This window comes from Myodes glareolus, chromosome 4 (genome assembly GCF_982192425.1).
Source record: "Myodes glareolus chromosome 4, mMyoGla1.1, whole genome shotgun sequence".
In the NCBI taxonomy this organism is placed as follows: domain Eukaryota; kingdom Metazoa; phylum Chordata; class Mammalia; order Rodentia; family Cricetidae; genus Myodes; species Myodes glareolus.
In genome coordinates, this window is record NC_142029.1 from 19923798 (window position 1) to 19948254 (window position 24457).

General features: G+C 49.0%; 1 pseudogene; it reads right to left on the reverse strand.

Moving 5' to 3' along the window:
- LOC148122204 (uncharacterized) overlaps positions 1-24457 on the reverse strand; it is a 76054-nt pseudogene that overhangs the window by 47060 nt on the left and 4537 nt on the right.

Below are 24457 nucleotides of genomic sequence, written 5' to 3' on the forward strand. Positions count from 1 at the left end.
GTCTACTTGACACAAGCTGGAGTCATCTGAGAGAAGGAAACCTCAGCTTAGAAAATGCTTCTATAAAATCTGGCTGTAGGCAAACCAATAAGACATTTTCTTTCTTTTGGTTTCTTTTCTGTTTTGTTTTGTGGTGTGAGTGTGTGTGTGTGTGTGTGTGTGTGTGTGTGTGTGTGTGTGTGTTGAGACAAGATTTCTCAGTATCTATGGAGTCAGTCCTAGAACTCACTCTGTAAACCAGGCTGGCCTCGAACTCACAGAGATCCACCTGCCTCTGCTTCCAGAGTGCTGGGATCAAAGGTGTGTGCCACCACCAGCAAGGCATTTTCTTAATTATTGATGGGGGTAACCTATTATGTGTGGGGCTACCCCGCCCCGGGCTGGTGGTCCTGGGTTCTATAAAAAAGCAGGCTGAGCAAGCCACCATGATCAAGCCAGTCAGCAGCACCTCTCCAAGGCCTCTGCATCAGCTCCTGCCTCCAGGTTTCTGCCCTGCTTGAGTTCCTGTCCTGACTTCCTTCAGTGGTAATGGTGATGTGGAAGTGTAAACCGAATAAACCTTCTTCCTCCCCAGGTTACTTTTGGTCATAGTGTTTCATCCTAGCAATAGTAACCCTAACTAAGATGGTCTCCTCTTCCCTGATAATCCCTCGCCTTAGCCTTGCACTCAGACCCCTATTCTCGAAGACTGGACATCTCCCCTTCTACTCAAGTATGGGATGAGTATTTCTACCTGCTCTCTGATTTGCCCCATAGTTCTGATGGAAGTGGAGCTGTGGTGAAGTCTTCTCAGCGTAGGGACTCGTTCTTAGCTGCATCAGAATCAATCTCTCCCTTCCCTCTTTGAACTTCATCCACATTTGCCTCTACTTACCTACCTGGCCACAGGGAAGCCCTTGGCCAAAAGTAGAATGGGCCCAATCTTCTTTTCTAATTATTTCTTCTATGTTTGAGATTATAATATATCACACACTTTCTCTTCCCTCTCCTCCCTCCAAACCCTCTCACGTGCCCCTCTCTGCTCTCTCTCAAATTCACAGCCTCCTTTTTCATTAGTTGTTATATGCATATATGCTGTTCACTCTCATTATATGTGTATATGTATATACATATATATTCCTAAGTAAAACTGCTTGATCTATATATGTATATTTCCAAGGCTGAATGTTTGGTATTGGATAACCAACTGATGTGGTTTTACCTGGGTGAGACTATTTGTTTCCAATCTTCTTTTTTTTTTTAATTAAGAGGGGCTGAGTGGAATATTAGTCAGCTGTATAAAGGAATGAAGCACTAGCCCATGTTGCAGCGTGTGTGAACCTCAAAAGCATATGCTGAATGAGAGACACCATGCACCAAAGGCCATGCGATACATAGCATTCCTTCTGAACGAAAGGTCCGAGTTAGGGAAGTTCACCAAGCCATAGAGCAATGTTGGTAGCAGGGCTGAGGGGACAGAGAATGGGGAGGATTAGGTGTGAAGAGAACGAGATAGAAATAGTTGCACAATGTCCTGAATATGCTCACTGGCTCTGGATGCTGACCCTAAAAATGGCTCATTTTATAAGAAGTGAACTGGGAATTAAACACACAGTACTGATGCTCCTGCACCTTGAGTGCTACCAAGGCCTGGAAATACCAAAGTTCTAAGAACTTACATGTTCAGGTGTGAAGCCAGCAGGGTTGGCCCGTGGCCTCAGAAGACAATGGCCAATGTGCTTGTGACTTGAGGCATGGGGCCTTCCCTGGCCCTTGTGGTCACGTGTTCCAGCTTAGAAGACTCAGAGGGAGTTGACTGAGGAGGAAAGATCAAGAGGACTGAGGCACCTGAGTGTGAGAGCTGGAGGAGGGGGTGAGAATGGGGAGGGGTCAGGGGCGGTGTAAGGACTGAGGGCATCTGGGCTCACTGGACTCTGGTCTGTATTAGCATGCAGCAGCCCCAAATCCCATTGCAACCTCACAGGTTTTAGCTCTGCAGAGGAGCCAATAGGATAATACGACAAGCAGACAGCCCGTGGCTACTTGGTAAGAAAGCGGGTCTGCTTCAAGGGCTGCACTTTTCAGCCCTACAGGCAGGGCCATGGTGATGGTGACAGACAGGGCCATGGTGATAGTGACATCGTTCAGGGCCATGGTGAAGGTGACAGGCAGAGAAGGAAAGAGGTGTACCCGGCTTTGATTCCCTCTGGCTGGAAAGTCTTGCAGGGGAGCAGTGTTGGGCAGAGCAATAGTGGCACATGACCAAAGGGTCGAGAATGCTGCCTGGAGCTTTGTGGGGACTGGGACTGACCCACAGCAGTGGGAAGAAGAGACAGGGGACACAGTCTGGGTCCTGTGGTGTCTGCAGCCTGTGAGGCTGTGAAGGCGAGGTACAGGTGGGGATCTGAGGCGATCGCTGGGTGCCAGGCTCTGCTTGTTACTGGCTGTGTGACGGTCAGCAAGTCACATGACTTCTCTGTGACTCTGTTCTCATCATTGAGGAAGCAGGCATAGATCCTTGGGGGAGAGGGGTTGTGAGGACAATGTCAGACCTATCAGGACAGTGGCTGGACACAGGAAGTACTCAATGTGTATTGGCCATTGTTTCCACTCTGTGGTCTTGTCCTGTTGGGTAGGCAGGGCTAAGGGAAGGTTCTCCTGGGAGCTGCCTCCCCATTCTGGGCCTGGAGTCCTTAGTAGAATGAAGATTTGCCAGCAGCTCCTGATAATCCCCCCAGCTTAACACTGCAGGGGGCCAGAACACAAGAGGAAAGCAGAGGACAGAGCCCTGTGTGTGCCCCGAGAGACCCCTGGGCAGCTGCTGTGCGTCTTTCCTGTCTTCCAGTGGGACGATACTGTCCACCTCACGGATAAGGACCACTGTTTCTGTTTTTTGGTTTAGTCTATTATACTTTTTAACTTATTGGGTAAATACACTGGAGAATCAACTACTATTCTGCAAAAAATTTTAATTTAGGAGCTGGCAAGATGGTTCAGTGAGTAAAGGCATTTGCTGAGCAAGGCCCTTGGGACCCACCTAAAGGTAGATAGAGAGAACCACAAGGTTCTCTTCTGACCTCCACACATGCACCATGGTTCACCTGCCACACACACACAGACACACTAATAAATAATTAATATCAAACATTTAATTTGGGTGGCTGAGGAGATGGTGCAGCCATTAAAGGATGAGTAAAACACAAGGACTTGAGTTTGAGCCCGAAACCCACGAACTTAATCTGGGCACACTTCTTATTCCAGTGTTGGAGAAAACGGGGGCAGGTGGATCCAAAGGGCTCTCTGGCTGGCCAGCCCTGGCTACTTGGTAAGTTCCAGGCCAATGAGAGATGGTCTTTAAAACCAATGTGGATAACACCCGAGGAACGACAGCCGAGGTGGGCTGCTGGCTTGCACATGCTCGTGCACACATGGGCGCCTGCACACACATGCAAAAAGGCATATGCACAGACGTGTCACTGGTTTCAATTTCATGTACACTTCTTCTAGTTCTTTTCCTTGATCCCTGCTGCATGCACTTTTGGAAGCAGGACTTCCTGAGGTGCTCAGCATGATTCTTCAAATAGAGCTGGGCTATGGAAACAGATGGAAATAAAAACCAGGTCCGAGACAAGGCAGAGCAAGTAAAACATTTTCTTTTCTTGGTCCAAGATCAATGACGCTGATATGGAATTTTCTGGGGTTGCTCTCTGGGAACCAGCAACTGACCCCTTGGTCTGCCCTTCTCAATCTGGTGAAGAAGCAATGTTGTCACAAAGTTATGGGGTCATACTTATACACAGGTGTGCAAGAGAGCGGCAGATGAGGGTGCAAGAGCGTGAGTTCAAGGCCAGCTATGCTGGCTGGTTCTTTTTGTCACCTTGACACAGCTGGAGTCTGCGGGGAAGAGGGATGCTCAGTTGAGAAAATGCCTGCAACAGATACTGGCCTGTAGGCAAATCTATAGGGTATTTTTAAAAAAATCATTGGTGAGGGATGTCCCAACTCACTGTGGGTGGCACCAGCCCTGGGAAGGTGGGTTTGGGTTCTGTAAGAAAGCAGGCTGAGGGCCATAGAAAACAAGCCAAAAAGCAGCAGCCCTCCATGGTCCCTGCTTTAGTTCCTGTCCCCAGGTTCCTGCCTTGAGTTCCTTCATGATTATTTATAAACCATAAGATTAAATAAATCCTTTCCTTTCCATGCTGTTTTTGGTCATGGTGTTTATCAATAGAGACTGATAAATTTAGCCATAGAAAGCAAACTCAGATACCAACCTTGGCTACATAAGAAGTTGGAAGCCAGCCAGGCTATGTGAGTCCTTGTCTCAAAAGTGCAAGGTGCAAAGTGGTTGAGTCTTTGTCAACTTTTATCCTACACACACACACGCACACACACGAGAGAGAGAGAGAGAGAGAGAGAGAGAGAGAGAGAGAGAGAGAGAAACAGTGAGAGAGACACAGAGAGAGCTAAAACAGGAGGAAGATGAAGACGAAGACAAAGACTAGAATGAGGCCCATAGTTCCAGCAGGACTGAAATCAACAGGCCTATACCTTGCTTAGACTTCAGTCAACCATGCTGGGTATGCTCCCAAATCTGAGCCAGCTGGCGCCAAAGGCAGAAGGGTAAGCAGAGGATAGACACCCATGGAAGCTGCTTCATAAACATTTGGTACTTTCACAGCCCAATGGTCCAACCAGGACAAAGTGAGTTAAAGGCTGGGTCAACTTCAGTCTAAAGCTCATTGGCCATGTCTCCTTGCCCCTGAGCACAATGGGTCAGCTTCTCCTTCTGGTGAGTGCAAATATCGTACCAGGGCTGTGTGTCTGTGTGTGTGTGTCTCTGTGTGTGTGTGTGTGAGAGAGAGAGAGAGCGAGCGAGAGAGCTGAGAGACTGAGAGAAGGTAACAGCAGGTGTTTCAATGTCAGGCTGGAAGAGACTTAACATCGCCTCCCCTTACCTTACAAAGACACAAACCTTATCTGGTCTCATTGGTTTGTGGTGAAGGCAGTACAGGACCCAAGTTCTCTACCACCCTCCTGGGATGGAGACTTCCATAACCCTGCAGTCTGCACTAGAGGGCTATCCAGCAAGGATGAAGTGGGACCTGGGTGGAGTGGGAGTTGGCTCTGGTTTAGGTTCAAAGACTTGACAGCCTAAGTACAGGATGAGGGAGGTTGGCACACAGACGGTCTGTTTAAGATGTGTGTGTGTGTGTGTGTGTGTGTGTGTGTGTGTGTGTGTGTGTAGCAAGATCAATAAAGGCCATAGTATGACCCAGCTGCTAAACCAAAGAGGCCTGCCTGCCTCTGGGTGGCTTAGCTAAGAACAGGCACCTCCAGAGTCAGTGAGTGACAGCCTTGTTTTGGCCTGTGTTGTTTGGCTGCTTTCCAGCATTTTCCCTTATTTCTAGGTGTCACAGACTAAAAGGCACATCAAGGTTTGAAGAGTGTAGAGAGGAGACCGGCTGAGCTGCCGAAGGCCTGGGGAGCCTGCCAGAGACCCTGTTAGAGTGGTAAAGACCTTTGCCTGGGAAAAGACGGCAAGTATTGGAGGCGTGAGTGGCATCTTGGGTTTATGAGGGTGTTGTTGTGAGATAAAAGGCTTGTTCAGTGGTCAGAATGGGCAAGACTGAGACTCAGCAGCGAGGGTTGGCCTTAAAAGAGCCGTGGGGGGGGGCGGCATCATATAAGAATAGGAGTGTGTGTGTGGTATACCCTAATGTCTACCGGAGATTCAGAGCTATATCCTGGTGCATGTCCTATGTACATGTATATGATTTATAGACATAGCTATCACTATGTCTATATATAGCTATCACTATGTCCATGGACAAATCCAAAACCACAAAAGGGCTTAGCTTTGCCCAAGGCCCTTGATTAAGAGTGAGAGTCTGGTGTTGGACTGGCTACAGGGAAGTACAACTGATAGCCAGGGCACCAGCCCCCACGAAGCCTTATTAGCAGCCTTTTTCAGAAACACCAGTACAGTGGACAGTCAGTCAGGCTGTTTCTCCAGTGGGCTAGAAATAGTCTGTATGTGAGCAGAGCATGTTGTGCTCATAGGGAAGTCTGGGATGCCGGGAGAAAGCAAAGTGGTCCCTCTGTGAAATGGACTAGAGCACACAAAACCTGTACCTGCTTGTAGATGGCCTGTGGTGTACACACCAGGGCCAGTGAGGCTCCACCTCCCAAGGCCAATTAGGGACAAATTTGTCTTGTTTGTTTGTTTGTTTTGTAAAGTCTTCCAGAGCAATTCTATACAGGGTGAACTTATGTACCTATAAACAAACATAAGATGAGCATTTTATTTATTTGTTATTGTTTATATATATCATATTATTTGTAAATTACATTATATATATAATCACAGGATTATTTTCATAGATATGAGGGTCTTCTGTGCCATAGGCCCTGTTTAACACAGCAATGTGCCTCAGCACACAAAGTGCTGGTGTGTGTTTGATTGGCGGCATGGCGCTTTGTCCTTTTGATGCCTGTGATTTACTAAAGTGTCCTATTAGTGGACATTAAGATGTTTCTAGTCTCCTGGTGGCAGTGAATATTCTCCTGTACAAGTCATTTTGCAGTCTCAGGAGCTGATCAGCTAGGCTAAGGCACATGAGAGAGCTGGGCAGAAAGGGCTGTGCTCTTCTGTGTGTTCTGATCTGAGTCGCCACCCTGCCCCTCACAGCGATGCCAGAGCTGCCTGCCTACCCTGTCCTCACCAGCATAGAATTAGCCCCCTTCTAATGTTTGCCCATGTGAAAGCGGAGTGTGGTATTTCTGCTTGTGTGACCCAGCGTTCATGAAGTTAAGAATGACTTTTTTCTTTCTTTTTCCTTCTTTCTTTCCTTTTTTTTTTTTTTTTTTTTTTTTTTTTTTAGCATTTGGAGCCTCTCCTGGAACTTGCTCTGTAGACCAGGCTGGCCTTGAACTCACAGAGATCTGCCCATCTCTTCCTTCCGAGTGCTGGGATTAAAGGCGTGTGCCACTGGGGCCCAGCTGCACTCAGCCTTCATAAGCAAAGACCTATCTGCCATGTGATCCAGAGCCTTGCTTAGCCATTACATTATGTCTCACAGGACTTGTTTAGACCCCCCAAAATGTCCAGGCCCCAACTTCTCAGAAAGCTAGGCATTGATTTTGTTGTCCCCATTTTTGCCCATTGTGGTTGGCTATAAAGATGATAAGTGGGGCTGAGCATCTCTCTCTCTCTCTCTCTCTCTCTCTCTCTCACACACACACACACACACACCTACACTTCCTCTCTAGGCTCCCATCATTGCTCAGAGCCAGATGTGAACTTGCTGTCAGTGTGAATGGTCAAATCAAAACTGATGATGACAATAAATTTTTCAGAGTTCTAAGTGTGGGTAACTCTGCAAAGGACTCTGGGGAGACAACCTTGTGTCATTGTCAATCACAAACAATATCATGGAGGTAGGTTACCATCACCTCTAGTAAACCAGTGTGTGTATGTGTATAGTGGGTGTGTGCATGCGTGCATTTGTGTTCATGTGTATACACTGTGTGCATGCATGTGTGTGTTTGTGTGTGGAGGCATGAGGTTGATGCCAGGTGTCCTCCTTGGTTGTTCTTATGTTCAAAACAGGGTCTTTTATGGCATAGAGAGCTCATGGGCTCAGTCAGTCCAGCCAGCTGCCTGAGCTAGAATTCGTCTGTCTCTGTCTCCTGAATGCTAGAATTACAGGCAGCCACCATGCTCACCAGACATTCACATGAGTGCTGAGGATCTGAACTTTCCCAGCAAGCCCTGAATGCAAGGAGTTCTCCCAAGCCCAGCCCATCACCTCTATTTTGCAGAAGAAGCTGCGGCTAAGGGAAACCTGGTCCTGTGAGGTCCTGCAGTCACTGAGTGGTGGAGGCTTGAACTCTGGTGTCAGGGCTCACACTGCATCATCCCATACACCTGGCCAGATGGATGAGCCAGGTGGCCCCTGTCTAGCAGATGCCAACACGTGTGCTCGTGCTCTGGAATTGCCAGGTGGTGGGCAGCAACAGTGACACCAGCCCAGCTCTCACCCAGCACTGTAAGAATGACCCCTGGATACTGGTAGCCTTGAATTAGGGTCCTTGGATCTAGTCCTCTGTCTCTTCCCTTGCTCCCCTCCCGGAAGGAGTCACTTAAGGCTGAGGCCAGAGAGCATCCCAGTTTGCGGAGTTGACAGTTGCTTTGGGCAAGCTGCAAGCAAACAGCTGTGACTCCAGTCCCCAAAGCTCCTCCCTACTCCTTACCTGTGTCAACATTTTTATTTTTTTCAAAGCAATACAGCCAAGGTGGGGGCTGGGAGTGGGCACTGGGGAGGGAGGGAGCCAGGGCCCTTATCAGCACTGGGGTCCTTGCATATGTAACACTGTCGTATAATTAACAGTGAAGATCATTTACATTGTCGCTTAGCTAATTTTCATAATGTTTTCTTTATTATCAGAGGAAGAAATTAACCCAAGAATTTATTTACATAGCAGCCTCAAACAGTAACAGCTTGCTAATTGCCTGTTAGGTGATTAATAAGCTTACAGCAGATGCTAATGCGTCGTGGGCTCCCGTTTCAAAGGTGCTCTTCCTGCACGCCTGTGTTTTTGGCAGCTTAATTAGTGCAATAATTATGTACTTGTTGCTCCTTCTTTCGAGCAAATACTGTCAAATGCTTAAAAGATTAAAGTGAATTATATCCTGAGAACTCACACACTGGAGGATGCCCGTCCGTACTAACTTCTCTGCTAGTGCAAAAATAGACAATAATAAATAAGAGCGGTGTCTGATGAGCTGCAATGAGCTACAGACCCAGCTGATACCTGGTCCTGACTTTGTCCCTTGCTATTGGAAAGACTTAGAAGGGACCACCCATTGACGTGAAGTGAGAGAGGGGAAACGGAAATCTGAGAGATTCGGGGACTCTGCCTTCACTGTGATCGATACATCTCATTTGGTTATTTCTTTAAAAGATTCATTCAATTCGTACATGTGTATGTGCATGCATGTGTATGTGAGTGTATTCACACATGTGTGTGCAGGCACAGGGAGAGTCCAGAAGGTGGCATCGGGTCCCATGCTGTTACAGGCATTGTGGGCCCTCTAGTATGGATCTGAACTCAGATCATGACTGAGCAGCAAGCTCTCTTAACTGCTGGGCCAACTCTCCAGCACCCTCACTCCATTCCTGATTAGAAGAAATCCATTGTCAAGAGGTGTTACTGAGATGGCCAGAGAAATTTAATTCTGGGTTGGGTAGCAGAAGTATTCGGAAGCCGTGATTTGATGAAGTGTGATGGGGATTTCCTCCGAGCGAGTGGGAGCCCACCTGGTCTTGGTCTGTCTTGCCAAGCCACCGACCCTTTGCATGTTCTCAGTCAGGCCCGAGTTCTCCTACCTGGGAGAAGAGGGGTGGAGACAGTCTAAATGCCCAGTGCTTATTATAACGAGTCTCTAGGTCCCGTGGGGTCCCAGGTCCCAAACAAACCAAGACAGAACATGGAATGGGCAGTTGGTCTGCCACTGCAACAGATGGCACATGGACGAGAGATGACCCTCGGGTCTCTGTTTCCCTCCCTCTTACCAATACATCTCCAGGTTCCAACTTCCCACCGAATGCCACAAAACAGGGCTGCTACCTGGGAACCAGACCTGGGGGAACTTGGTCCAGTGAAGGCGTTTCAGAGCACAGAATCACATTCACCCCTCTCAGGCTATCTCTGAGGATGTCTGTTTGTGACAACAGTTTTGTCGTCTGTAGTGGAAGTCACAGACTTTATAAGGTTAGGGGGAGGAAGGCCCAGGCTGGGGCATGCTGAGTCCTCAGACACAGGACCCTCCCTCCACCATGCCTCTGCTGAGCATTGAGAGTTCTCTTTTGAGAGTACTCTGTCATGCATAGTATCACCTTTCAAGACTCTCTTCTGGGGAGTTCCCAGAGTGGCCTGCTGATGACAGGTCATTTGTGTCTTGTGCTTCTATCTATAATGAAGAAGATGGCAAGTTGTTTTGTTACCTGACATCTGTTTTGTATCGAGCTGGCCTGTCCCTAGGCAAGAGGGAGGGTCTTATGTGGGAATGGATCGTGGGAGATAAGGAGATAAGATAGACAGTGTTGGAAACCCAAGTGTGTTCTGAAAGTTGTCTTTGGTTCTCTCTCTCTCTCTCTCTCTCTCTCTCTCTCTCTCTCTCTCTCTCTTTCTCTGATACAGGTATGGATACATGACTGTGTGCATGCACACATGTGTACACATTTTTACACTGATTAAATGTAGAAGGAGAGAGCTGTTTGTTGGTTGCCAGCCACTTAGCCCCAAAATAATCACACAGAAACTGTATTAGTTAAATCACTGCTTGGCTCATTAGCTCTAACTTCTTATTGGCTAACTCTTACATATTAATTTAATCCATTTCTATTAATCTGTATATGGTCACATGGCTATGACTTACTGGCTAAAGTTCCCGTGTCTGTCTTCAGAGGGGCTACAATGGCTTCTCTCAGACCCTGTCCTCTTTCTCCCAGCATTTCATTTACCGCCCCCCCCCCCAGCTCTGTTCCCCTATAGCTCGGCTACAGGCCCAAAGCAGTTCCTTTATTCACCAATGATATTCACAGCATACAGAGGGGAATCTCACAACAATTAAGCTGATTCTCCAATGAGTCCCAGGGATCCTCGTGGGCCCACTTCCCCATTGCCAGAATTACAGATGTGCATCAGCACATCTGGATTTTTTATGTCGGTGCTGGGACTGAGCTCGCCCTTTGTGAGTATAGCCAGCACTTTAGTGACTGAGTTGTCTCCCCAGCCCCTGTACAACAGCTCATTTTTACAGCCAGCCTACCACACACCAGTAGGACAAAGGGAAAGCAGGCTATTTGCTTACAGCAGGAGTGGGTTGCTGTTGTGCGCACTCATAGGAACGCATAGCGATGAAGGTCCCTCTTCACAGGGGCAGCGTGGGCCACCTTCCGAGGCTTCCTTCCTTTGCTTATGAGATGTGATGAGCACTGAGTGTGGACATCAAGGGGCGCGTGAGTGTGTGTATAGCAGTCCTTGTCCTATAGCAGGAGTCCTTGAACTTTTGGCCAGCAGAAGTGCCTGGAAAGTGTCCACCAGACACTTCAGTTGGAGCGGAGGGGCTGAGAGTGTGATTGTCTAGTCTTAACAAGTTTTCTCAAGAAGATGACTGGATAGAACCACTCTTGAGGATCCCCACACCCACCCAAGATCTTTCCAGCACCCACACGGGCAGGTGCAGCAGAGCCAGACACGTGCTTATGAGGCTGTGGCTTCTTGGTGTCTACTTCCCTTTCACACTCTGCTGTCTTTTCTTTATATTGATTCTTTGGGAATTATATGTCGTGTCTCCCAATCCCACTCATTTCCCAGGCCTTTCATATCCACCCTCCATCCTGTAACCTTCCCCTCAAAATAAAATAAAAAAATAAAAATTAAGATTCAAAAAAAAAAAAAAAGCTGGGCAGTGGTGGCGCACACCTTTAATCCCAGCACTTCGGAGGCAGAGGCAGGCGGATCTCTGAGTTTGAGGCCAGTTTGGTCTATAGAGCAAGTTCCATGACAGCCAAGGCTACACAGGAAAACCCTGTCTTGAAAACCAACCAACCAAACAACAGAAAAACGAGCATTCTCTCCCAGCAGTCCCAGCTGTGGCTGCACTTGTGGCGCTCTACTCCTCCATCTTGTCCACCTCTCCCTCACGTGTTCGTCTGTCATAGTGGCACTGGGTGCTGCCATGTGTCTTGCGGCATACCCTTTGGCCAAACAACTTTCATTGTGTCGAGTCATTGGTCTGGTTTAGAGCCTCTGGCTTCTGCTACAACATTGATGCTGGACTCTAGGTGAGAATCCTCTCAGATACCCTGTTGTTGCCCAGAGTCATAGAGATCCTGTGGCTATGGTTCTGCGGGCCTGGCCCCTTCCCCTGCTCCAGCAGCTCATAGACATGTAAGGGTTGGGGTGGGCCAACTCAAGGCCCTGTCTGAGCCTAGTTGGTAGGGGAGTCTGTTGGTCAGCCCTGATTCACACTCCCCAGCAGTGACTGGTGAGGGGTGGGACCAGTTTGCCTGTGCTCATGATGTCATCAGGGCCAGCTCTTCCACACCTCCTCAGAGAGGGGTGGGACCAGCTCACACTGCCTATACCCCTGTGCAACAGCTGGTGAGGACCTAGGCCACCTCTCCCAAGGTGGTGGCTGCTGAGGGGCGGGGCTATCATTCCAGCAGCTGGAAAGGTGCAGGGTCAACTCTCTGTGCCACTGCCTAGTGAGAAGCAGGAATAGCTCCCCTGAGTGTGATGGCTGGTAAGGGCAGGTTCAGCATGGTACCCGGACATCACTGGCCTGGATGTCGCTGTGGTCTCCATTCAAATCAGTATGGCTTCCAGCAACAGCACAGCCCTCAGACTGTGACATGGCCTCAGGAGGCAGCCCAGACCGTGGATATCCACATGGCCTTTGGTGCTAACTTGGATCAGGGACATCAAGAACAAACCCCTTGGTGGCAGCCTGGGTCTGGACATCACAACGGCCCCAGATGGTTGCTCAGGGTCCTCACCACCCTTATCTCACCCAGGATGGGTGTTTGGGTCTCTGGTGTCCCTTTGAGGCACTACTCCTCCATCACTCTTGGCCTCAGCTCCCATCTGGCTGTGGTGTCAAGTGGTCATGTGTCCTAAGGGTGTCTGTGGCGGTTTAAATAAGAATTGTCCCCCTAGGCTCAGGTATTTGAACACTTGGTCCCTAGGGTTAGTGAAGCCATTTGGAGATGTTATGAAACCTTTAGGACATAGAGCCTTGAGGAAGAAGTCCATCACTGGGTGGGAGTTGGGGCGGATTTGGAGGGTTTCTAGTCTGCCTGGCTTCCTGCTTGCTCTCTGGCCTTCCCGCGTGTGGTTTATATATGATCTCTCAGATCGCTGCTGCCTTTGCTCACAAACTAGCAACAGACCCTATTACACTGGAACGGTAAGCCAAAATAAACCCTTCCTTCTATAAGTCATTCTCCCATGTGACATTTCAGCACATACAACAGGAAATTAGCCAGTGCGTCATCCAATCAGGACTGCTTTTAGGCATCCATCCAATCACATGGCTCTCACTGTCAAATCATGTTTAAATCCTAGGCTCTTGGAAGGAGGAAGCCACGTGACTTCATGAGGTCTGGCTAGTATCATCTCACCTCAATGCTTCTGGAGCCTCTGATATTGAAGCTAGCAGGAGAAAAAGAGAGTGGAAGAGAAGGCACTCGTCAATGCTCCTGGATGTAGCCAAGCCTGAACCCTACAACATCTTCCTGGCTTGGAAGTTCCGTGCACCCACACTCAACCTCTTTCTGCTTCAGCCACAGTTTGGAGGGGAATTTTCTCACACATGACAGCAAGCTTCCTACAAGACTCATTGCTCCAGAAAACGTGAGGCAGTGGTACCTTGTAGGTCAGGGAGCTTTACAGAGAGTCATCTGCAAGGACATTCACAGAGAGAGGAGGATAAAGGTCACAGCGTAGACAAGAAAGGCTGGTTGCTGGTACCCCGGGGAAGCCTCCAGAAGCAGTGAGTCCAATAGGAAGAGGGACATCTCACCATTCCAAGCAGAAAGCCCTTTGCCTTTCACGGTCCCCTTTCCCAGAAGAGGTTACCATGGTGGTAAAGGTCCCCAGAGTCTGTTGGCCCCGTGAATGCAGACTTTCTGGCCAGACGGTGCTGCTGGGATGAGGTCATGACTGAGGAGAGTCTTCTACCCTGCTTCTGGGCTGCTGCTTTCAGTAGCGATCGCTGTGTTGCTTAATCTTTGAATTATCTGATTGTCACAGTCGAGTTTTCCACATTAGGCAGTGAGCCAGCAAGTCACTTAACCTATAATTGCCCTTTAATGAAGCCCATCTTCAAAACTGAATTGTCAAAGGGAAACTTGTAAACATACAGTGAGCTCCAAAACCAAGCTGGCCCCAGACGTCGCAGCCAGGCCCTTGACTCCTCTCTGGCGTCGGACACATTTGTCTGAGTTATTGGGGCTTTAGCTTCAGCTGCCACCCACAGCAGAGAGGAGCCTGGTGTGCGTAGCTTTCCCAGAAGCAGGTCAAGCCTTTTAAAGGCAAGCTTGGGGTGCTTGGCTTGGGTCCACACCGTCCTCTTTGCCACGTGTCCCCGGGGGCTACAAGGTAAAGCCGGCTTCATGACTTGAATTATGTGATCTCAAGCCTCAGTGAGGTCAGGTGGTGGAGGGTGGTCCATGATATAGAAAGAGTAGGGCGAGGGAGTCTGATGTTAAAGATGGCTCCCAGTAACAGCTCTGTGCTGAATGTTTGTGGGGCAGTGGGTCTATCTTCCACAGCATTGCCTCTGTATGTTTGTGTGTGTTTGTGTACACATGTATGCAGGAACCCGTGCATGGGTATGCACACTAATGTGAAGGTCAGAGGACAGTGTTGGAGGTTGTTCCTCAGGAATCATCCACCCTGCTTTTTGGAGGCAAGATATCCCATCAGCCCAGGACTCACCATTAGGCCAGCCTGGCTGGCCAGTGGGTCTCAGGCATCTGCCTTGTCTGAGCTTCTGCAGGCTGGAATTACAAGCAGCATCACAGTAATGTGACTTCTGGGGATTGAACTCAGGTCATTATACTCGCAAGTACTTTCCTGGCTGAACCTTCTCTCCAGCCCCTTCTCATTACATCTCATTACACGCCAGAGATAACGTGTGACCATTAGCCCGAGGTTGTTTTGCAGGACCTTTAGATCCAGCCAGAACACACCGAGACCAGGGAAGAAAGCGCTCACTTGGTGACAGGATTCTTGCTGGGCGCTGTGCAGACTCTCACACAGTCACAGGGACAGTGCCAGGAGTTCGGTCCTGGCCTTTCTCGAACTGTAAGGGCTGTGAGGCCCGGAGAGGCGGAGGGACTAGCCTGATGCTCTGCAGCTTCTGATGTGGAGAAGCAAAACTGGAACTTTGATTTCTCAGACATCCAGGCCGCTCGGTGCCTCTGAGACTCCCTGGTAGCTCCCATCTCAGCAGCATGCTGGCCCCCAGTCAAAGAAAAGTGCAGACAAAGAAGTTGTGGCATCGTGAATAAATCTTGGATCTGTTTCAAAACAGCAGCAGGATTTAGTGGGAAGCAGGAAGAAATGGGCAGGTGTCTGCTGGGGGGATGGGCTTGGACAAGGTCATTATACAGTTTTGCCTGACTCTATATGTATTTGGAAGATTTTTTTTTAACCAAATGTTTTTTCAAAAGGAAGACCTTCTGTAGAAGTAGTGACCCTTTCTAACACCCCTGGCCACCCATATACATCTTTCACACTGCCCCCAACCCCTCACTGACACACAGTCACCTTTCCAGTTGTCTGTGTCGCTTCAAAACTGCACACTCTTCGAGTGTAAAGACAGTGTCTCTCTGGTTCACCCAATAAACGTTTGTAGAATGAGCACACAGAAAACAGTCTCATACACAATAGGCACTTTAGTAAATGCTTGTTGAATGAATGAAAAATCCAAACACACAGGCCCTAAAGGCTGATCCAGTTTGGATAAGCACAGAGGTTATAGATTGGGCAAGCTTAGCTGGAGACTGGCTTGGCCAGAGGCCTGAGCAGCAAGAAGTCAAGGTCAGAGTTGTAAGGAGAGAAAGGCCCAGCCAAGTCTGAAGCTGCAGCTAGCGGTGCCGAATGCACGGCTTGGGCAAGCTGGTGTGGCTGCTTTTCCATATGGCCTGCTTTGTAGACATAGCACTGTCATCATGTATGTTTTATTACCGTGGCAGGGTCACTCTCACACCAGAACTGTGGAGAGCAAGGCTCTCTGTTTCTATCTCAGCTCATGAACGGGAGAGTTGGCCAGTGTGCACCCTGCAGACGTGGCTGGAAGATGGCGACACGTTTTTGAAGACTTGAAAGAAACAAATAAACAACAAAATCAGTTAATAAGGGGACAGCCTGGAGTTCCAGTTGAGAACATAGATTCTAATATGGGAGGGACAGAGAGAGGGAGGGAGGGAGGGAGGGAGGGAGGGAGGGAGGGAGGGAGGGAGGGAGGGAGGGAAGGGGGAGAGACAGAGAGAAACAAAGAAAGAGAAGGCAAAAGATTGCCCTCATTCCCCTCCCCAGGCCCTGCCAAGGCATGGTGCCTCCTGAAAACCGGCTGTATGGTCAGTGCAGGAGTCCAAGGCTCCCACCAGGGCCCCACCAGATCCCTTGTGTCCTAAGGGCTTGCAGGCTCTACCATGTCTGGTCTCCCACCAGATTTTCTGATCAAAAGGACACTCTGCTGCTGACTCAGAGTAAGGATGAAGGAGGCATGCAGGCCTGAGGATGCCTTCGAAGGCCTTCCTGCACAAGAGGACCCTCCCCATCAAAGCTCAGGAAACACAGAGGTGACAACAGCTACTGCGATCTAAACCTTTGACTTGAAGCCCTTAAGGGTTACCCCCTCCCCCAAAAAAAGGTTTCCCCATCAGCTTCCAACAGCTACTGGAGAGGGAATGGGGCCTCAGAGACCCAGGCTGAGGGAAGAGATGTCAGTGTGCCCAACACTATGAAGCAGGGCAGGGTCCCCTCTCATCTGGAGTGTGGTCCTTTTCAGAGCCCTTGGGCTTAGACCCATGGACTTTACACGAGTCACCCCACCCCCCAGCTCCTGTGGCCTACCGTGGCACCTGTCACCAGGATCCCTCAAACCCAGCTGCTGAGAACAGCCATGGCTGCCATGGTCTCCTGGAAACATCAAGGACTCCCTCCCTCACAAGTTGCTGGTCTCTCTTGATGGATCCTTCTGGAATATTAATCAGCCCACAAGGGCTGGAGCAACAGATTTCTCTTAGGAGAGAAGGCCCAATGAACAGAAATATGTCTGGGCTAATGATTCCGTCTGTCATAACACCCTGCGTTTCTCCAAGGGCCTCTGCTTCCGCTGCTTGTCTGAAAGAAGCTGTGACCTTGCGAGCTGCCTACTGCGATTAAGATCGCCCTTCTTCCTCACAGGAAGGGAGGGAGCTGCCAGCACTTTGCATCTGGCCAAAATCCTTGCTTCCTACGCTTTCCCCTTCCTTAGAAGGAATGTCTTGGAGATGGTGTTTTGGGGAAACTCTCCCTTCGATTTTTAAGAAACAGATCCTATTATAGGGTAGTAAACACCCTGCCTGCTCTTTATTCTCTGTCTGAAATGTGACTCGTCCCTCTCCTCCATGCTAGTTTGCTTCTACCTCTGTGCTGAAACATTCTGACCAAAGGCCCCTTAGGAAAGGAATGGGTTTATCTCCTCTTAAAGGCCAAAGTCTACCATTGAGTGAAGTCAGGGCAGGAATTTGAAGCCAAAACCATGGAGGAACATCACTTCCTGACTCACTCAGAGGAAATAGATGTGAACCAACAATCCTGTTTTAAATTGGCCCATGTGTGTGCGCTCACACAGGTGTTCACATAGATGCGTGTGCATGCAGGTGCATGCTATGTTCATGCAGGTGAAAGCCAGGGGACAACCCTGGGTATTGTCCCTCAGATGCAACCCCCGCCTTTATTGAGAGAGCATCTCTCCCTGGAACTTTCCCAGTAGGCTACCAATGAGCTTCGGGAGTCCTTGATCTCTCCTCCCAGCGCTGGTATTACCAGAGTACTAACCCACCCAGCTTTTTATCTCTCAATTTTATTAGTTATTTGAGAATTCTGTACAATGTGTTTTGATCACATCTCTCCCTTCCTATCCCTTCCAGTTTCATCCCTCTTTCCCTGTCCAACCAACTTTGTATGTTTTTTTTTTTAACCCATCAATTAGAGTTTCAGCTGCCCATGTATTTTTAGACATGTGGCCTTCAGTGGAACGTGGTTAACCCGTCCAGGGACTGCACCCTTAAAGAAAACCGACTTTCTGTTTCCCAGCAGCTATTAATTGCCAATAGCCCTGTGGACAGGGTGGGGCTTCATGCTCACCTCTGTTTCCATGCTGGAATCTGGTCTGACTTAAGCGTGTGCAGGTCTTATGCATCCTGAACCAAAGGCTGCGATTTTATCTGTGCGACTGAGCTGCTGGGTCCAGAAACGCTTTTCCCTGAAGTCATCCATGGCCTCTCACGTTCCTTCTGTCTACTTGTCTTGGGAGGAGTGGGTGTGAGACAGATGACCCGTCTAGGCCAGAGCACGCTGCAGCATCTCATTCTCGGTGCCTGACCAGTCGTAGGTCTGTCAACTGCTGTCCCTGCACAAAGGAGCTCCTGTGCTTAGGGTGACAGCTGTTCTGAGGATCAAACTAGAAACTGAGCCATCTCTCCAGCACCCTAAATTCCTTGTAAATGGAAAATTTGCCTATTTACAATCTAGCAAGTCCATTAGCAGCTATTTACCCAAGAGACGTGAAAATAAATGTCTACGCAGGCAGTTCGTGAACGACCATCGTGGCTTTACTCATGACCGTCAATACTCGGGAACAGCCGCAACATTGGTGAACAGAGAGGCTCTGGGTAGGGAAGGTCACACTCTGGCGCGGCACTCCACAGAGTGCTGAGAACAGCGTGTGTGGAGCAGATGAACCTCGCAGGTGTGTGGAGCGAAAAGAGCAGCGCAGAAAACAAACACAGTATGCTGTGGTGTGTACAGAATCCTAGGACAACTCTGGTGAGAGAAATCACAGGAATGGTTGTTTCTGGAGAGGAATGACCAGAAATGGTGTGTGTGTGTGTGTGTGTGTGTGTGTGTGTGTGTGTGTGTGTGTAAGAGCCTGTGTGTTGAGTGATGTGGTGTGGCTATGCTGCTTATCAGAAGAAAGAGGTGTGTTTTATTGTGTGTAAATTTTGTCTCAATTAAAAGAACAAAACAGAGGTTAGGCATGGTGGCACACAGTTTTAAGCTCAGTCTCACTTGGGAGGCAAGGCAGGTGAGTCTCTGTGAGTTCCAGGCAAGCCAGGGCTACATAGTGAGACCTTGTCTTAAAAAAAGGGGAAAGCGGGAGGAGGAGAAGGAGGAGGAAGAGGAAGAAGAGGAAGAGGAAGAGGAAGAGGAAGAGGAAGAAGAGGAAGAAGAAGAGGAAGAAGAAGAAGAAGAAGAAGAAGAAGAAGAAGAAGAAGAAGAAGAAGAAGAAGAAGAAGAAGAAGAAGAAGAAGAAGAAGAAGAAGAAGAAGAAGAAATTAATACAGGTCAGTGGGTAGAGACTGCAAGTAACCCTCTGACCTTCATATGGGTGCTATGGCACATATGGGTCCATGAAATCAGAAAGAAAATAAATAAATAAATGTAAAAGAGAAACATTAACGAATTTAAACAGATTCCTAGGAGCCTGTTACTGCAGGCACCGAGCAAGGGCTGAGTCACATGGGGCTATGCCCAGTGCTTCTCTTTCTCTGCCTCAGCGGCTGCGGGGTACAAAAAGACCTGCAGAGCCAGAGGGTGGTCCTGGCCTGCTCCTAAATGCCTGAGCAAGTGGCTTCAGCCTGAGAAGCGTGTATAAATTACTCTTGAAGACTGTGCGAGACCTGTTGCACTCTGGTCTTCTCTGAGTCTCTGTATTTTATTTTAAGCCTCCCACTCCATGGCTGTGGCCATCAGGAAAAATAAGCGTTCCCCTGGGTGATGTGTGACCCCAGTCAGAGGGTAAACTGTCTGGCCAACTTGGGCAGCCGACAGAGGAAGGTGTCCTGGAGGTCTGCACCACCAGTTGGATCTGAAAAGATGAATGCTTTCCTGCAGTTTCCTGGCCAAGCAAAGGGAGGGAGGCCAGACAACCTGGAAAAAAACAGTTTCCCAGAGACGCCTCCACGAGTCCAGGTCATTACTTCAGGGAACCCAGGCTCTCCTCCAGTGCCAACATCACTTGTGCTAACTCCCTTGGAGCGTCCAGCCATTGGAAGTCAGACAGATGAGGTGCCCACAGGGCAAAGAGGATGGGAGAGGGTGGACCAAGGAGATGGAATGAGAGGGAAGAAGGGGGAGAGATGCTGAGGAGGATAAGGAAAAGAAAAGGCCGACGGGTAAAAGAACAATCTGATGAAGTAATAATCTAATCCCTTTGCAGAGGGTCTGAAACTGACACCAAGGGTGAGCTGGCCCAGCATCAGGGTTGTCAGCATGAATCTGGGTCAGGAGGGCACCAGACGAGGTTTGCAGCTTATAGCATGGCGAGGGACAGAAACAATTTATTAAGAAAGCGCTTCCCTACAAAGTTAGAACTCAGCAGCGTCATGATCCTTTATGGGTCATTCTCATAGAACCACCATCTCTGGGAGGAGTTTTCAGACTTTCTGCTGATCGGCTTCTCTCATACGCTGTAGCTCTGCCCTCTCTGTCCACTCTCTTGCCGCACTAAGACCCTCTTTAACAGGGGACAAATCAGAGACTGCAGAGTTCGGGCATTTGCTCAAGTTTACTCAGCTAGTCAAAGAACAGAGTGGAACCTAGCCCGAGTCCCCGCCTCCCAGTCCCTCCGAGTGTTTACATGGGACACCATTTGGCACTGAATCCCCAGAGCCCCAGGGGATGCTGTCTGTGGGGCATCCTAATGCCCACTGGTGAGGAAGCTGGGCCTCCTACCATTACCTTTTTAGGAAATGTAGCTCTGCAGGAAACACTAGGCTTTGATGGGAAGGAGTAAAGCGGGTCCACTAATTAGAGGCCATTCTTACTTTTTATTTTTATTTAGCTTTAAAAACAGAGTAGGTGTATCTCATTCCGTTTGACCGCAGTTGCTGGGCGTCCGCATGAAGAAGTTCGGAGCACTGGGAGCCGAGTCTGTTGGACACTGAACCATCCTTGGATTTTCTTGGCGTTGTTTTCTTTCTCTCTGGTTTTGTTTTGATTTTGGTGCTGTTCTTGTTGCTTTAAAAATACACACACTCTGGAGTCGGATACTTCGACTTCTTTGATGCTTGGGAAGCCAACCATGCACTCCTAAAGTTAGACAGAATGGAGTTGACCTTGGCAGGAACTCGACCACAGCCTCGGCAGTCTCTGACCATGGGCCTGGCCCACAGCCGGTGCGGTCAGCAGCATGTCATTAAGTTCTCTGGAGAAAAGGAGAGCCCAGAGACCTGCTGCTTCCACCACCACTGGCATCCTGCCCCCGTGCAGTCAGTACCAAGTGCTAAAGGGAGTTGAACTTGTCCGGCTGTAGCTTGGTGGTGGGGCCCCCAGAATGCTTCCCAAGTTTCCAAGAGATGCCTCCCCTCCAGAAATCACACCGTAAGGACCCCTGCCAGTGAATTTCACTGGCCTACTTTACCTGCCTGGCTGTGAAGACTCTTCTGGTTTGGGCTTTGAAGACAGCTGTCTTAGAAAAAAACCTAATAATCACAGGGTCCTGAGTGGGATCTCCAAAATCCATGCCAAGTGGTGGAAGGTGTGGTAGAGCCCGCTTATAATCCCAGCACCACGGATGCAAAGACAGGAGAGTCTCTGGGGCTCACTGGCCTGGCCTAGCCTCATTAGAGAGCCAGGCCAATGAAAGACCCTGAATCAAGGGAGGTAGCTAGCATCCCTGAGATGATGTCTGAAGTTGTCCTTCTGTATCCAAGTACATGCACACAGGTGTACCAACTTGTACTCACACACACGTGCATTAAATAAACAAGACTCCTGACCTAAGACTGTCTAATCACAATACCCCATTTTTACCCAACCTTGGTGATTGGGTCTATCATGGACACGTGACTATAGCCAGGCCAATCACATGCATTCTTTCCTTCTGCTCTGAGTTTATAAATTAACTGTTGTTTGATAGGGCTTCCATTCTGCGAGATAGAAACACTCTAATGAGGCAGGCAGTGTTCAAATTCCTATGCTACAATCTGAGCTCCTGGAGGCAGCAGCACTGGAAGGCCGCTTACTTCTATTGGCAGTAATGGTAATGGTATAACCGTTTTGTATTTTATTCCTGCGAGCTGTAACCAACAGGCGATCACAAGCCAAGAGTGTGTCTCACTCAACTTGGAGTTTCAAGCACCTGCAACAAGGCAGGCTTCTTAAATGGATGTTTAAACTTCCTTAGCAAGGGGAGAGAGAATTGGGGTTGGTGAGGAACACGGCATGTTGGGTACCTGCCAGACCTCACATAACTAGATGTAACTTACTCAGTGAAATAGTCCATCCCAAATTGTGGTATCAGGACAATTACCTTGATTGGGAAGACAGGTAAAGCGAGGCACAAGGGAGGCTGATGAGGTAAGCGTGCAGGCTCTAACACTTTAGAGGTTGGACAGCTGTATCTCCTCCCCAAGGCGGCCTGATTCCTAGCGCCCAGTTCTCTGGGAAAGCCTGTACCAATTAACGAAGGAAAGGGGTCTATAGCCAGACGTCTTAGACTCCATCGTCCCTTGCTACTCCATACCCCATGGCGCAGCCCACACAGCTTTCTCCAAATTCCCGCCCTACATTTCAGTTGCTCTGTGGCGCTAAGGTCAGGCCCAAGTGAACCTTTTCTGGACAGAGCTGTGAGCTCTGGAATCTGGCATAGTGTTTCATGCAGGTGAAGGCAGAAGGGACAGCCCTCAGATGGAGGAACATGCCAGGGAGCCCAAACTCTGACATGAGCTTGGGATCTGCATCTTCCCTGAGTGACAGGACGGGAAGAACCTCAGAAATCATTTTGCCAGATGGAGCAAAGGGCCGCTATGCTTGTTACCATGACCCACCTTGCTAACCAATCAGAACGGCCTTTCCTGTGAGGGGTCACCATCCACTCCTTCCCACACAGCCCTGAGGCAGCCTCACAGCAGGGGGTGATGGGTACAAAGCTAACTCACTTGCCCTAATACCTGATACGAGACCCTTAACTTTGCAGCTGTGAGAATGGAGGTCTAGAGAGGAAAAAAAAAAAAAAAGACTCATCTATGGTCACACGGCCTCGCCAGGAATTGAACCAGAGCTTGTGATACCACTGAGTCGGCCGCCCTGTCTATCACATGGGCTGACTGGGTCACATTAGTGCATGGCAAGAGATCACTCGAGTTCAAGCCGTCTGTATACTTAACTGGGAAATAAACCATTCATATGGATACAGCTTGATGCTGTGGGAAGAACACGGAGATAGGATGTTATGTAACAAGCTGTGTGACCTCAAGCACATCAATTAACCTCTCTCTGAGTTGGTTCCCTTATCTGCTAATTGTGCATGCTGGTGTGTGTGTGCATGTCTGTGTGTGTGTGTGTGTGTGTGTGTGTGTGTAGAGAGAGAGAGAGAGAGAGAGAGAGAGAGAGAGAGAGAGAGGTCTATGATGGGTGCTTTTCACTGATCTCTCTCCATCTTTATTTTTTGAAACAGGATCTCTCTCTCTCTCTCTCTCTCTCTCTCTCTCTCTCTCTCTCTCTCTCTCTCTCTCTCTCTCTCTCTCTCACACACACACACACACACACACACACACACTGAGCCTGAATCTCATTGATCTGACTAGGCTGTTGACCAATGAGCTTCAGGGCTCTGCTTGTCTGCCACTCTAGCATCCAGATTGCAAACACATACTGCCAAGCCTGGTACTTTACATGGGGTCTGAGGATCCAGACTCAAGCCCTGGCCCTTTTTCCAACTAAGCTATCTCTCCAGGCCCCTCTAAGACACCTTTGAATGCTAATAACCCATGAGTTTATGTACCCAGCATTGTATCAGAAAAAAAATCAAACTTATAAAGAAATAGAAGAAACAACTGTTCAATACAAGGAGCAACAAAAATATTCAGTACAGTCTTCAATTTATATAATTACAGGGCAAGTGTGGCTCCTGCAGGGCCCTCCTGCTGGGCACAAGTTCTGAATGGGAGGAAGAATGCCTCTGGAAAACTACACTAAATGTGTCTTGAAGGATGCAGGTGGGAGAGGAGGCCACTGCACTACAAGCAATAGAAGATGGAGAAGCAAAGGTGAAGGCTGGGGCATGTTAGGAACAGCCCGACTGGAGCAGAGGAGTCAGAGGTCAGCCTGGGGACTGATCTCGCCCTGAAAGAAACGAATAGAGGTCTGGCTATACGGAGGGGTGCAGAAGAATCTCTTGCTCCAGGCAGCGCTCCACACTCAAGAGTTCTGAGAGGCAGAGAAGTGGTAGGCAGGCGCAGAGGCTTTGGAATGCTCTCATGTCTCTCCAATCCACTCAGGGCTTCTTGGAGGGTCTCCGTGTTTGGGGCAAAGGAGAGAGTCAAGACCCACTGAATCGGTTTATGTATTCACTCACACAACCCAAAAACTGAGGGTCACCTTAACTACAGCAGGATGCAGGGGCTCTAAGAGGCCTAGGTGGAGAGTTTGTTCTTCTCTGTTAATACTTTGGTGCAGCCCCTTCCCAAGCATCCTTACCCCACTAGGGATGAGACAGCGCCCCGGCAGCTCCTAACTTAGACTTGCCACTTAAGGCCAGAGAAATGAGATGTCTGTACCGCTGGTTCCTGCAACATGGTGGGTAAACGCTCACTGGCTCAGATTGGTCCTCTTCTCCAAACATCAAGGCCTGGACTGTACGCCCATCTTTAAAACTAGAAAATGGGTCCTACGGTGAAAGGCACCATAG